A 15,631-nucleotide genomic window follows, 5' to 3' on the forward strand; every position below is an offset into this window, starting at 1 on the left:
GGTACCCCCAAAGCCTCCACCACAAAAACATCTAGACACGATTATGCTCTCCACAGAAACATGCAGACATGATCACGCTCACCTCCAGCAGTTTAGCTAATAGTAAATTTAAAACAATTAAACGAAACTGATATACATATGTTTAGCTTGTGTGCAGACATGTCTAGAGTTAAAAATCACAACTTGAGCTCAATGAGTACGGGTTATCGTTGAGTCAAGAACCCAAGGGCAAGTAAGGGCCTGGGTAGATGCCACTTTGCTAAATGAGAGGTGTAAGGCTTTACAACCCATCACCTCCAGGCCAGTTCGCTACCTGAATAAAACTTGCTTGGTTCCACAGCTCCCTTCTGGGCCTCAGGGCACATCCACTCAAACCACTGCCTTGTGGCTTTAATGGGCCGCGCTGCGAAGGGGGTGGTTAGGCAGGCAACCTTCAGTTCTGAGTAAAAACAAGCAGCTGCAGTGAGGTCCCAGCACATTCAGCTTGCACACCAGCAGTGCAGACACCAGAGACAGCATCGAGCACTAGCAGCAACTCCGCACCCTGTCTACAAGCACCAAGCTTGGTCCTGACAGGCAGTGCGACAACACGTTCTTCAACCATGACTTCTGCCAACCTTCAAATCACAAGCTGCTTTCACAACACAGTCAACTTTTTTCCTGATTTCTTGTCATCTAGAGCTTCTTACATAAAGCAACAAAAAAAATGAACCAACAAAACTTCCAACTGATTTTTTTTTTCTTTTTTTTTTTTTTTTTTTCTTTCCCTCCTGTTCACACCTGTGCATCTCACATGGACCCACGGCCTCCCCTCACAAGGCAGTGTTTATTTCACTCAGCTTACTCGGTGCTGCTAGTAACCGCTACTGTCCTCCTCGAAGGTACATATTTCAAATCCCAGTTGATCAACATAATCATGTCACAGCTCTTTTCTGATGTTTACAAATCCTGACAGCTAACAAAACGCTTCTTCAGCTCCCTGGAAGATAAGGCACACGTAAGAGAAGCTTTAAACATTATATACATTACAACACAGAACACATCCTGTCTAGCTGCATGGCTTCAAAACTATGACATCTTTTCTCTAAATAGCACTGTTATTTCTAATCGAAACATTTGTGATACGGGGTTCTTATTTTGCAGTTTGGCAAAAGCTTTCTGACATTTGTTACTGTCCTGAATTATTTCTACTCCATTACCGCTGAAACATTTAATAGAGCTCATTCGAAGGATCATATTAAAAGATAATTTGCTTCTCATAAAAACAAATGGTCGCATATCCTATTACATGGAAAAAACACACAGTTACCAGAAGTACATATTTAGGAATGTTTTCAACCAATAGTTCTTTCCTTCTCAGCTCTCCTCTCAGAAGACACCCCCAAGATCCATTTCTAATCAGTCCAAATTATTGGCTTCCAACATTGTTGCCCCTTCAGATAAATTAAAATTATAGTTCTCTTAGTTGCTTCTGAAGCAACTTATTTTAATGTTGCTTTTAGCTGATACTGGAAGAAATACACTTTTTCCAGTAGAAGAGATCCAACGCTTTTACAAATGCTACACAGGTTACCTTGCAGTCAAGCAAACTCAAGACCGCTTCTCAACACAGAAAGTTTCATTTTTGTATGTCTGAAACCACCTTTGCAGAGAAGAAAAGTCCCCCAACAGACACTTCCTCTCTGCAGTTCCTTCTTTTCTCTTTTTGAAATTGAAGTATTAAAACAAAGAAACAAAAAAATAAATAAATAAAAAACACCACCATAGGATTTCACTCTTTTATAACATATCAGGGAAGGCACCTGGAGCATCTTGCTGGGCTCAGGGTTCTCTACAAGCTCATTCAGAGGCACACACACCCAGCGAAGTGAATTCTTTCCATTTGTGTAGCCTTGCTGCAGTCTCCCCACCAGAGCATGTAAACTTGTACATTATTTTCTTGATAGCTAATCTTATTCAGCTCCCACGCTTCATTTGCAGCACTGTTACAATTTTTGAAGAGCCAAGGAGAGCAAATAGTTTACAGAGGTTCTGGAGAGGGGAAAAAATAACAGCACAGCACAGCAAACACAACAAGAGTGGGAGTGGATAATGCAACAGCCACCTCCGAGAACTAGGGCCAGATTTTGCCTTCAGCAGGCAGCAAGCAACTCCTCGTGCTTTCAGGGAGGCTGTTCCAAAGAGGGGCCTCTTCTGGTTGGAGAGACAACGTCCACAAACAATTCATGCCATTACATCCTTGGGAAATCACTCTCTAGCTCCTCAACTATTCCGCGTGGCACACACAAAGAGGAGAAAACTTAAAGTATCCTTATCAACTTGCTTTTAACTTGAAATTGAGTCTGGTTGGAAGAGCAAGTTAAACATTAATTGCCTGACAGTGGTCAGCCCCAGGAATCACAAGTTGTTACCGTAGTTTCACAATCACATTTTGCCGTTTCTTTCCCTAACTGTAATACAAAACTGAACAAATAACTGAGATAGCTTGAAAATGGAAAACAGCACAAGTGACCTGATACAAAGCTCACAAAAGCACTGTGGCCTTCTCCTGACCTGCTGGTTTCATTAAGTGTCAAAATGTCCCACGTAAAACAAAAGTACATCTAGAAAAACATGCAGGATGATGAAACGGTGCACGCAGCCATGATATATGTTAACACTTTCTCCTTCTTACAACAGCAAACAACAATCTGAATCAAGCTGACCCCCTTCTTCCAATTCTGAATGAGTGTGGGAAGACATTTATGCCGAGCCCACTTTGAACCCCCACCTTGTGAGAGGATAAAGTAAACCCAAATTAGGAGCTCTCAAATGAAGCCATGAGACAGTTGGGCACTAACAGTAACCACTCAGGAAGTGCAAAACATCCCTCAAAAAAAAAATAATAAAAAAAAATCTGGTATATTCACACAGAAATGTTGATGATTAGCTAAATATAGAGGATTCTAGAAATAGCCTAAAATGTCTAATTATAGATGGATTGAGTGTCATTGCCTGCTTCTACAAACAACACTTTCCCACAGTGTCCAACCTATATATTTGGTATTCCTATTCCTAGCAAATTATCTTAACTGCAAAACATTTTTCCACAATATGTAAAAATAACTTTTACATACAGGTTTGAGAGTTGAAAGTTCTCTGGAGGGTAACAAAATGGGTATCATTTTCACATTCAAACCCTAACTGAGAACAAAGTCACATGTGACCCATGATGACTGATCTCTTTAAGGACAGATAAATGACCTGAGCTCTAGCCACACAATTCCTCACTAAAGACAGCCATTAGGTAGTCAAGGCCTAAAACACATCAAGGTAAGAATGCATAAACTTGGCTCCCTATCTAATGGGATCCCTTCAGCACAAAGACTGACACAGCTGGAAGCTCTGCAGACAGATCCATACTGAAGAATAAATCTTTTTTTTTTTTTTTTACCTCTTCAGAGATCAGCACTTCATATCAAGAGAGGGAGAGAGTCTACAGCACTTCATATTGCTGCTGCAGATTTATGATAAGCAAAGACTTCTAATTTCAGCACGCGTAGTCTGTCAAACACTTTATCTGGGAAGGAACACTTAAATACAATTTGAGAAAGCAAATAATCTCTAAAGCACATCAGTGGCATTAGAAGGATAAGCACGATAAATCATTGGTGCATAGTAGCAAAGCTTCAGCTCACAGAGTGGAGCACAACCACGGCTGGAAACATCAACACCACCTCCTGCCACTCCTCGACTGAATCACTCCAGGAGGAAAAGTCTTTGCTGCTCTTCACCACTCAACAAAACGTAAAAGTTAGCAAACTGTCAGTGCAAACAACACAATCTGCCAGTGAAATCTGAGAAACTTTTACTAATGCTTTCAAGGAGTAAAAGTTGGTTCAGAGATATAAGCTTCTTCACTGATATAAAGCCAAATCTTGCATTTATGTTCCGCAGCCTTTTCTAGCAGCTCACAGCACAGAGTGCCTGGAGTCTCCCCACCCTCAAATGCAGCTCTGCTGAAAAGAAATAAGAGAATATACACCTCCTGTGTTTTTCTAAGCACACAATTGTCCAAAGGGTAAAAAAAACACTGAAACATCAGGCTCTACCAGGCCAACAACATTCTTAAAATCTGTACACACAATTTTTTTTTTTTCTTGCTTGAGTGCCAAGATCACGGACTTAGCAATTCTATCAGTCAACAGATGAAAAAAAGAATACATTAGAAAACAGCATTTCTGCAAAAGCCTGGGTCTGGAGCTAGAGTCCAAATTAACTGGCATCTAACGATACTGCTTCCAAGGCTCATCTCTCAACAAACCCAAACGCTATCCAAAGAGAAAGATCCCTGCCTTAGGGACAGGGAAAAAAAATAGGGGATTCCCTAAGATTGAGGCTTCAGCCACAAAAAAAATTAAAAAAAAAAATTTAAAAATGCCATCTCTCTTTCACTTCTAACCCACATATCTGCCTCCTACAAGACCTGTTCAAGACAGTATCCATCAGGCTCAGAGGGATTTCAGATCACCTTTCCTACCACTGTTCCCCAGAAGCCTCCGTGGTCCTTGCGCCATCCTCGCTCAGCAGCCAAGCAGCACAGACATGGCAGCTTTGCCTTCAAAGAGGAACTGCCCCTTCACGGAGCCCTGCTCAAGGGAAAGCAGCAGCACTTACCCTTCTGCCCAAGAGAAGGTGTGGAGGCTTGGGAGCTAAGGACGGGACAGCTTGAAATTTTAAGGCTGGATGTCTTGATAAGATCTGGTGCACGAACAAGAAGTGAAGGAAAGAGGTGAAGAAAGCGAGGCTTGTGCTGTTGGCTGCCAGCGCAACAGGCAATTGTTAGCTCAGCCCTAAGAGCCGAAAATAAAACACACGACAAAAACGGAAGATGCAAATCCGTTAAAGAGCCCTTCAGAAAGAAACTTCTACCACCTCCTCAAAACGGTTTCTTTCCAAGTGGTTCCTCTGTCGCTTTATCAATTCCTCTGCGGATTTGTCAGAGTGAAACAACGCGCCAAGCAAATTCCCACAGCCCATACAAAAAAAAATGTTGATTTAAGATAGAAAAAAGGGCAAAACGTAAAATCAAAGACAGGAAAAACACACCGTACCATAAGGTGCAGAAGGAAGATACGAGCGAATTGTGGAAAGCAGCAAAAGCAGCCTCACCCAAAACATGACCATGTACTTAATGGTTGCCTCCCTCCTTCGTTCCCTCCCTTCCCTGTAACCGATCACAGCATTAAGCAAGACTCCATTATACTGTCACGTATCGGCTTCAAACAGCAAATGAAACTGCAAAGTACTCCCCTCTGTGTAATAGCTGGAGTTCCCTGTCACTCATTTCCAAGCAGAAGACGTTCAGCTGAACTGAAAGCCCTGAGCACGGGGTCCAAAGCTACTTACCCGGCCCAAATTTCTAAAGCTATCAGTGCACGTTTCTGTCCAACTACAAAAAAGGTGGAAACACTCGTTTGTTTTTCAAGGTACTGTGCTCCAGTTCAGAACTACACAGTTAAGGGCATCGAGGCACTTTTCCTGCATCCAAAGCTGAAAAGTAATTTGACAGAGCACCATCTCAAGGATTTTTCTGCTCCAACCACTGCTAACCCCGTTTTTACAATTGCTCTGTCCCTCTGTCATATCCACAACCCCCACTTTCATCATCTCTTTTCTCAGGAAAGGAGAGCACCGGCCCGTTTCTATATACTGAACATTTCAACTTCCTCTATTTTAAAACCAGCCCGCGGCAGCTGCAGCCAAATTCGGCCGTTTTGGCAGCAAGCAGAGCAGTGGGGCGAGGTGTGAGGTGAGCCCTCGGCAGCCCGGCCCTGCCATCTTAGGGTTGGCACAGCAAAGGTGCTCAGTGGGAGCAGCGCCTGGCTCCAGCTGTGCCGGGCCGTACGGAGTTCTGAAAGCTATCCGCACAATAGATGAAATATACTGTGCGCTGTATAGGCGGCTGAGCTGCCACCCAGGCAGTACGAGCAGCAGCAGCGTGCCGCAGATACTGACACGTCTCAAAATCGACGGCGTGCCCGAAGCGCAGCCGAACTGCAAGCGCTTTTTAAAGCGCGCTGCTGTCAACAAGCGGCCGCAGAGCTTCGCCCCAAGCGACGCGCACTGTGCTCACAGCTCTCGTGTGCTGAGCGGCGCTTTAACTCGCGGCTCAGTTCTCCCCGCAACATCTCGGCATAGGTCCTGCCTCGCCCCACACCCTCGGAGGAGCTGCTCGGTCCCTCCGCCCGCCCTCCCGCCGCCCCAGGACAGCACGTACCGCCCCGCACGCCGCTCCCGGGCCGCCTCGCAGCGGGGCCTGCGGCGCCGCGCCCCCGGCCGCCCCGCAGCTTCATGCAGTTAAAATGGCTCCTGACGAGGGGGAAGTGGTGCCCGGGCTCCGGCCGGTGACTCACCGCGGGGCCGGGCGGCGCGGCGGAGCTCAGCTCGGCACGCCCCGGGCGGCGGCTGCGCTCGGGCCGGCTCGGGCTGCAGGTGGTGCTGGCACGGCCCCGCTGCGAGCCTCGGCTGCCACCTGAGCCTTTTTATTCTCCTCTTTCACTTCTGGGGGGCTTTTTATGTATTTTATTTTTTTTTTTTCCCCTGCTGTTGGCACGGTGCAGGTGCAGCCTTCGCACCCCGCTTCCTCCAAACCACTGCAAAAAGCCCTTCTCTTCCATCCCCGGCAGCAGAGGACCCGCCTGGCGTACCCTTCCCTGGCTCCCTTCTGTGCCCGGCAAGTCCCTCGGTAGAGGGTGAGGGCCCGGCTGTGTCAGTGCCCAGCCACGTTTATGGCTAATAAATACACTCCTGCAGAACATCTGCTATTTCCTACCTGCTGTATTGCTCACGCTAAACTGGTTAACTCCAAAAAAAAGAAAGCCAGAGGGCCCAAGTTGCCAAGGGAAACTTAACCTCTTAGTCAGGGAAAGGAGTGGCATGCATGTCACACAAGGCTTCCGAGAATCCCCCACTAAACTCCCAATATGCTCCTCACATTCTGAATTCAAACACGGTGCCAATTACACACCCAACCAACGTACCCGTGCTCCCAGTCACCCAACCCACAGAGGAACCCCATCCACACGACTTGGACTGATGGACAACATTAAAATGCCTGGCAGAAATTCAGTCCCAAAAGCACTACACATGGAAGATGGGCACAGACTTCCTTCCATTGTGTCTCGGTGGGAAGGATGCATGCATGCCATTTTCTACTTAAGCTCATTTCCAGAAGGACAGAGTCCAACGTTCTGCTCTGGAAACCATGCTGGTCATAGTGGTGGCATGGAACAAGGACCTAAATCCTGCACACAGGAGTGTAACCAAAGAGCAAGAGGCAAGGTTGGGAGGCAGAACGCAGTACATCTTTATCAGATGTACTTTATCATGCTATTTTGTAGCCTACTGTAGAGGAAGGCCTGAGAAAAATAACAGCAAGAGAGCAGCATCAGTTCTTCATTATTTGCTGAGCAGTTCTCAGTTAAGTCACTACTTAGATAGCTTCACTACAGCTCTTTATCAAAATATATCCCTGTTTGTATTTCTCAGTTGAGAGAAGAGACCATGTGGAAGAAACGCCTCGTTATTTTAACACTGTGTATTTTCCACCTCTTATGACAGATGCACTTTTGCACCTCTCCAGCAACTTCATTCTAATACAATCTTACATCTGAAAACATTTGTTTCTTGCATTGCAAAACCCCTTGGAGCACTTCGGGGAGAAATCTAACCCTGTAGCACAGCAGTTTCAAGGAAACTGTAACATGGACACAGGGAAAGCACCATTTTAATTATTAAAGACAGACTAATAGTTCCACTTTACAGGAAAAAACAAAGCAACAGTCTTAGCCAAGCAATCAGCCAAATAGAAAAATCATTCCATAGCAAAATACGGCCACGAGCTATACAGACATTTTGCCATTTCTAGGCTGAATCTGGAAGGACTGTATTTTCTTAAGCATACATAAAATGTAAAAATATTTTGTGAGAGATAATGCAGGTGAGCGTTCAACCTCGGAACTGGTCAGTTTTTTTTCCTAAGCAGAATCCTGGCTTAGAGAAGCGACTTTGCCCATTGCTGGGATGAGTATATCTATGAAATTCAGATCACTATTTGCCCAGAAGACATAGCTAGACACTGACCAACAGCATGGCTGAAGCCAATTCAAACAGCCTTCACTCTCCACTCTGTCCTGGCTGCATATTCCTTGCACCAAGCGACTCCCCCCGCTGTTTCCCAGTGCAAATATTTGTGCAGCCACACAGCGAAGCGGGCAGTGGAAGCGACCAGCAGAAAAAGTTAACGCTGCACAAATAAATAAATAACGTGCAATCAAATTTTCAAGCTTTTGTTGGCCCTGGCTCCCACAGCCATGCACACTGAAGGGAAGCAGCATGGCTGAGCGGGCCTGGACATCTTTTGCCAGCTGGGCCTCCAGGGAAGCCTCTACTCTTCTCATATCCCAGGTGGGTGATTGCTCCCCTCCTCATCCAGCTTTGAAAGCTACAGGTCTGCAAGAGGGAGATGGTGCTGTAAAACCTCTTGGGCCAGGGCAGGCCCAAGACAGTGCTCTGGAGGTCCACTGACCCACCTGAAATGAAAGACAACTTAATCTCATAAAAAGGAGCCTAATGAGAGGTTTGTTCCTGTTCCCAGCCTTCATTTTCAGACGGAGACCGGGTGAGGTGAAAATATTACTTAGACGAAAAAAGGGACTGAGACTTGAGATTGAAGGATTTCTATTTTGCTGCTGTTTCACATTCAGCAGTGACACACGATCCTGCCTTGAGATGCTGCAACTCTGCACCAGCAACTGAGGGGACAGACCTCTTCCCCACCCTCAGCACTGGCCCAGGGCTTCTTGAGGCTGAAGGGAAAACTCCTGCTCAATGCTGGATAAGAACAGGATTTAACAAACTTCTATTTGTTCAGTTTTGTAGGACCTGAGTATCTCAAGCTTTGCAACAGATTTAATCTCAAGTGCCCCTGGAGGAAGGAAGCACCAATAATCCCATTTACACACCTGGCACAAAAACCTGAGCCATATGCCCAAGATCAACTATGTGTGTGTGTTTGAACCAGCCTTTTGAATGTTTTGAACCAACCCAAATGTGAAGCTCACACCCTATCTCCTGCACTCTCCTTTCTCCTTGTATACAGCACCAAGAACCTGTACTGTTAATCCTGCAATGTTTTAACACTACAGCATCTCTGTCCTTAGCTGGAACTTGTAGATAGGCACTTCACTCTGGGGTAGGTGCCACACACAACATAGAAACCCCCAATGCTTTCACTGCCAAATGCATAATGACCTAAATATTTACACACGGAGAAACTGCATTGCTTGTGATGTAATTTGTTCCTATCCACAGAAGAAGCCTCTGCTACAGGACCTCAGATACACAGTTCTCATCACTGCCTACAAACCTCTTGCATTTTTCAAAGGTTTCATTGAAATAAAATAATCTCAAAGGAGAAATTCAGAACTCAGAGTTTTGGATACTCAGTGTGCAGCACACACAGCCATCAGTTCTTAATTTGCAATTTAAAGGTACGGTTCCAGTGCACGTTGAATACAGGACACAGTAAATTTGAAGGAAAATACTTATTCACTGTAGTGATCTTCTAAACTTTGGCTGCGTTGTAGGAAAGGAAAAGTGAGAGTAAACAAAACACACATGAACAGGCCATTACTTCTCTCATAGGCTGGGAGGGAAGGCATTGTGGTCATCCTAAGTTTGATCAGAATCCTTCAGATAATAAATGTCGTCATCTTTCAAAATACACAAGAGAGCCTTTTGCAGGAAAGGAAACTCCAAGTCTCCAGAAATTACGCCTAAGTGGCGGAAGGGGTGAGAGAAGCACTTGGACTGCAACAGATTCACAACCAAGCACCAGAGAGCTTTAACCTCACCCATTTTGCTCTTCCAAGTTTGCCTCCAGTGCCTCCCAATGAACACAGATTTGGCAAAGTACCTCTGCCAGCAGCTCAGCAGCACCCCACACAGCCAGAAACCCCCGACCTTGCACAGCTTTGCACAAAGTCTTCTTGGATTACCTCTAAGGTATTCCAAGGTCACATCCCAGAGATGACAAGCCTTTAGGAAAATCTTCTTGTATAGTCATTTTTCTTTGCTCTCTTAAGTCCCTTCCTTCCTCCTTTTGTTATGGGCTTGCCTCTGCTGAGAAGCATTACTTATCAGTATTTCTGAGAATGGCTCAAAATGTGGTTGTGCCCTCCTTTCAACTGATAAACACTTAGGAGGGAAAGAATTGCAAAAATCCAGGCAGTAAATACAGCTCTGACAGAAGATAATGTCTGATCCAATCTCAATCAGAAGTTACATGCTACAGCCTCTCTCCACCAGCCCCCAGCCACACTTTTCTCTCCCCATCCTCTCCCTGCTCTGGTTCTGCTCCAATCGGTACCCATTAAACCTTCCACCAACCCAATTTAACCCATTAATGTGGCAGGAAGCTGACGGGTGGGTGGGGAGCAGCAGCAGCTCTCTGTGGTTGGCAAGCTGAAACAGCTCAGAAAAGGCTATGATGAGCAGAGCCAGCAAAAGACAGAGGACCTCCCTTCTGTGGGTGGTAGTGAAGCACCCAAAAGGTTATTTTTCACCTTAAGAATCACACTGAAAAAAAATATATATAAATAAAAAATAAAGTGGAGGCATTTTATCCAGAGGACGATGCAGGCAGAGAGAAAGAACTGTGGCACTTAACCTATGGCTCTCTGACCCGACCCAACTCTCTCCCATCACTCCTCTTCATGCTGTCTGTACACTTGTTTTGCAAAGTGCAGATAGACACCATCACACATAGACAGGTGTCAGTTACACTTCAAAATCCACTGAGAAGCAATCACACAAGCAAATCAGAACGTCAGAACAAAGCAAATCAGAATGTCAGAACAAATTTACAGCCCCCACTACTTCTCTCAGCAGAATTCAGATCCATCAAAAATGTTGAAACAGAGAAAATTAAACCACAATCTGAAATGTTTTTAAATTGCAAGTGACATTACTTGGCTTTCTTCAATGGCAGACAGGAGAAATCACTGTGCCTCATCTACTGTTCTCACTAATCCCAGTCAGACAAATAAGAGTGCTACATTTTTAAATACAGCTCATTTCTAGTTCACTACTTCCCAGTCCTTCATCCTGGGATGCTAAAAGTATCCCTTTTATCTTTAAGCACCATCTCTAGCCCCTGTCTCATTGTGAGCCATACAGTAAATAAGCCATCTAATGGAAAGACTGAGAAATAAAGAAATAAGCAGACAGAGAAATTATTTTATGAAAAGAAATGGGTAATTCTGAGTCTTTTATTACTATTTTTATTCTGAAGAGCACTCCTTGAAAAAAAACAGAGGAACCACACTTTCAGTCTCAAGTAGAAACAAGGTGGAAGGCACTGCATTTCCATACAGCACTCAAATGTAATTACAGATTGTGACAGTAATGCCATTTTATACACAGAACACCTCTCTACAACTCCTCATTACTTAATATTTGCAATAAGCAAAGCCAAAATGACCTCATTTTTGCATGGTAACAATCACTGACAATCCCAAGAGGACCACAGGGGCACAGAAGTACTGTGCTTTTATGCTGAATTCTCAGGAGGTATGTGTAACAGCCCTGGAAAACCTTTAAAAATTTCCTTTATTATTATACAAAGCCACACAATCCTGTGTGCAGTAAGATCATACTAAATCTGTGGTTTTCCAAAGGCAACTATCACTTGTGTATACAGCCAGTTTGAAAGACAAGTATGAGGTCACCTACCTATGGGTTCGTACTCAGCTTGCTTGTAAGCAAATGTAAGTTCTCTGCTATTGTGCAAGACACAGAGGTGAGGGGATACCAAGCTGAAATGAAACTGACACCATTCAAAACCATGCAAGTGAAAGGAAATGTTCAAGTTGCCAAGAATACGAATCAATCTTTCCAAAAGAAGTCAATACTGATTCCTGAATGGATCAGTAGGCATCCCACAAGGTGAGCTTCCCATCCCTTATGATCATACTCCCCCTGAGCTCTTGCTTTAACACGACAGTTACGTTTGCTCAGGAGTCCTTGCAACGATAATCTGTACGAATACAAACATGACCTACAACTGTCAGAGATGCAACTATGCCAGCTAAAGTAAGCTTAGCCTTTGTTCTTTTCTTTTTCAGACAAAACTAAAACTAAAAGAAGAAAAGAACAACAACAAAAAAAGAACAAAAACCAACCAAACCTCACAACCAAATAACCATTGCTAATCATCATCTTTTGTTTCTTGCTGATTTCAATGTTGGAATCTTCTCACTCTTAACATAAGACAATAATAATAATAATCAGACAAGTGAAGGAAGGTGAACATACACCAAACTGCATTACAAATGCACACAGAAGGAACACAAAAACAAGGACTGGATGAGTTTGGTACCATCAAACAGTGGCCTCTTAACTGGAACACTCTGTAGTCCACTGAGGAATCCCCATTAAAAAGCCATAACTCTATTTTTCCTTTTTTCATACTGTGAGTCACTTATTACATTTTCGGATGTTGCAACACAGTCATGAATAATAAACACATACTAGGAAAAAAAAAAGCAACCCAGTGTTGAACACTGGATTTTTTTCATGTCTATATTTATCAGCATAAAAATCAAATCAAGAATGAGGTCTAGAGTCGAAAAAAGTTTCTATGCAAGGAATGTTGTTATTCACAGACAAAGTATTTGGTGTAGCCCGAGACAAGCATACAGGCACAGAGGTTAGAGCATGACAATGTTAGTACTACTATTATTGTTTGGCCTTTATACAGACAGAGAGGACAGGGGGAGGGTTCGTAATGTTCCCCATCCAACTCGCTCATAAGGGAGAGCAGCCAGGCACCGCCCTTAGCCAGGCAGTTCTGAACCCAACGCTGTGCTTTTGCAGCTGCCTTTTTCATTATTTTTTTTTTGAAGGCTGTGGAGGCTGCATAGCCCCAGAAAGCCAGCCGTGCTACAGGAAATTATTGTTGATATCTCAAATAAGTACCATGGAACTATTTATCCACATTTGTGTTTCAGACAGTAACAAATAGCATCCAGCATATGCACACACAGGAGCGGCTGGTACATTTTCCACAGCTCTAGTCTAATGAAGAACTGTTAGCACCTCTTCCAACTGCTGTTGTCCTTTGTTCTGCAACTGTAGGCAAGGCATCGTTGCTGACATCCTACACAGAAGCAAGCTTCATTTACAGAATTAAAAGGGAACCTTATAGCAGACTTCCAGTACCTGAAGGTGGCCTACAGGAAAGCTAGGGGAAGACATTTTATAAGGACAAGTAGCAACAGGACGACTGGAAATGATTTTAAACTGGTAGAGAGTAGATTTAGGCTACAGAGTGGGAAGAAGTTCTTTATTGTGATGGTGGTGATGCACTGGAACAGGTTGCCCAGAGAGGCTGTGGATGCCCCCTCCCTGGAAGCATTCAAGGCCAGGCTGGATGGGGCTGTGAGCAACCTGGTCTGGTGGGAGGTGTCCCTGCCTATAGCAGGGGGTTGGAACTTGATGATCTCAAAGGTCCCTTCCAACCCAAACCATCCTATGTTTCTATGATTTAAGGCAAATATACATAAGCACTACCTTTTAGAAAAGGTCAAGCTTCACAAATATGTTCAGATAGCTACGAGGATAATACAGAATATTGTGGCAACACTGAGGATGTGAACACAAAGGAAAAGTGTGTTTATTACTACTCTTCCAGCTGCTGTAATTAGTGGAAAAAGACTGCTATCTTGAAGAGGCTGGAGAAAAAAGCATGAGCTGTGCAAAAAAGTAAGCTCACTGAAATAAATACATTTTCCATTGCAAACCATTCAGATAGAGAACTGGCTATTAAAGAGCATTCAGTTAGAAACATGAGCTGATTACTTACTTGTTCAGGAAATAATCAATACTTTCAGTATGAGGCTTACCTATCCAAATAGATGCTACATTAGTCAATCGACAAATACATAAACCATGGAGAAGAGAGAAGAGGTAAATACATACATATATATATATAGAGAGAGAGAGAGATTACAGGAAAGCAAAAGGGAAGATGCCAGGGAGCTTGGTGCTCCAGATAAGGGGAACTGACAGCTGGAAGGCCAACACTGTGATCTCCCAGCTACATTTTGAGCTGCTCGCACAAACAGAAGCCTTGCATCGATGCTGATCTTTGTCCCGGTGAGCAGTCCTAAAGGAAATCACAGGTCACACCAAACCTTCACCTCTGTTATTGTTATCTGCCCATAAAAATGAAGTGCGGGGTGCAGACACCTGGAAGATAGTGTTGCATACATGCATACGGGCTCCATTTCAGAGAAAATTGCTGCTACCACGAAAACTGTTCCAAAAGCCTCACAGGAATCCTCTGTCTTCAGTCTGTGGTTTCAGCCACGAAAGCAACATCAAAAAACCAGAGCCCAAGAGAATGAGAGGATCTTGCACCAGGCATGATTTCATGTATGTGATTTTTCTCCTGCTTTCCACTAACAGAGGTCATTTACTTAATGGTGGGAGCTCAGAAGTTTCCTTGAGTAACCCAGCATCTCCCCAAGACTTATAAAACACTAAGTATCCCCAGAGCTCCACCCAGAGCACTGTACAATCACTGCTATACATTAGTGGTTATTACTTTAGCTCAGCACTATGAATTTAGCTTCTCAGTACATAACGTTTAACCTTAGAATCCATTCATTTACTGAGGATTCATCAACTTTGAAGCAGTAAAACCATCCCACCAGGCATACTGGAATGACAGGCGAGACCTATATTAGCTGGCAGAGCACTCAGACATCAAGAGTTTTACCCACTCCTTCTTTGCAGCCAACTTTATTTCTTAAACTCTCACCTTTGATGTTCCCTCTTGTTAGCAAGACACATTAGAAATGTTTTCCAGCATTGCCTATCAGACAAAAACACACTACTTGCGGCTGTGTCACAGAAATCTATATTTCTACCTCTAGTGAAGAGTAGCATCAGACTAAACAAACAGCTTTTCTTAAGGCAGCTGTCAATGAACTCATTGAGGAATAATAAAGGGAAAAGAAAATGACTTTTGGTTGTTGTTTTTTTAGTTAATTGCACGTCCTCAGGCCTGCTGAGCATCTGCTGCTTCGCCCAAGTTTTCTCTCTGCTAGTCTCTATTCTGTGAGAAAACCAACTGCCCCAAACAAGCATCCTTTAATTCCTTTATTACTAATCTTGAATTGCTTGCAGCAGACTGATGCTATCCTAGCAGATCCCAAATAACCTGAGTTTGATCCCAGGGTTTGACTCTGCTTTCTGAAAATATGATTTCCATCCATCCCATTCAAGCAAGAGTCATTACCCAGTGGGTGTTTTTAAAGCTACATGTGTATGTCATATGTGCACATTTTGGCAGAAGTCACATCTGGAGGAACAGGAGTTATGAAACAATTTATATAACACATTGGAAAACTCACTTGTACCATTTAATGTCAGCTAGCAGCCCAGGCTGCAAACAGGAAATATGCACCAGCCTCTGCACATCCAACAGCAATGCCACCAGCACCAAGAGACAAGCGAGTGTACGCAGCCAGGGTGAGCAGGGAATAATGTGTGTTAATGCATTGCTTTCTCCTTGTTAGTTCCA

General features: G+C 43.9%; 1 protein-coding gene across 7 annotated transcripts in view; it reads right to left on the reverse strand.

Moving 5' to 3' along the window:
• ELF1 (E74 like ETS transcription factor 1) overlaps positions 1-15,631 on the reverse strand; it is an 85,485-nt gene that overhangs the window by 60,386 nt on the left and 9,468 nt on the right. Inside the window, exon 1 of one of the 7 annotated variants that reach the window (XM_048932785.1) lies at positions 6,260-6,384. The exons of 3 other annotated variants lie outside the window; for them this stretch is intronic. The gene's annotated coding sequence lies outside the window, so the exon portion shown is untranslated. Of the gene's footprint in view, positions 1-4,510; positions 4,589-4,656; positions 5,024-5,093; positions 5,116-6,259; positions 6,385-15,631 lie in introns of those variants that run through there. 3 more of the 7 variants (XM_048932835.1, XM_048932800.1, XM_048932834.1) reach the window with 3 other exon arrangements.

This window comes from Lagopus muta, chromosome 1 (genome assembly GCF_023343835.1).
Source record: "Lagopus muta isolate bLagMut1 chromosome 1, bLagMut1 primary, whole genome shotgun sequence".
NCBI classification, from domain to species: Eukaryota; Metazoa; Chordata; class Aves; order Galliformes; family Phasianidae; genus Lagopus; species Lagopus muta.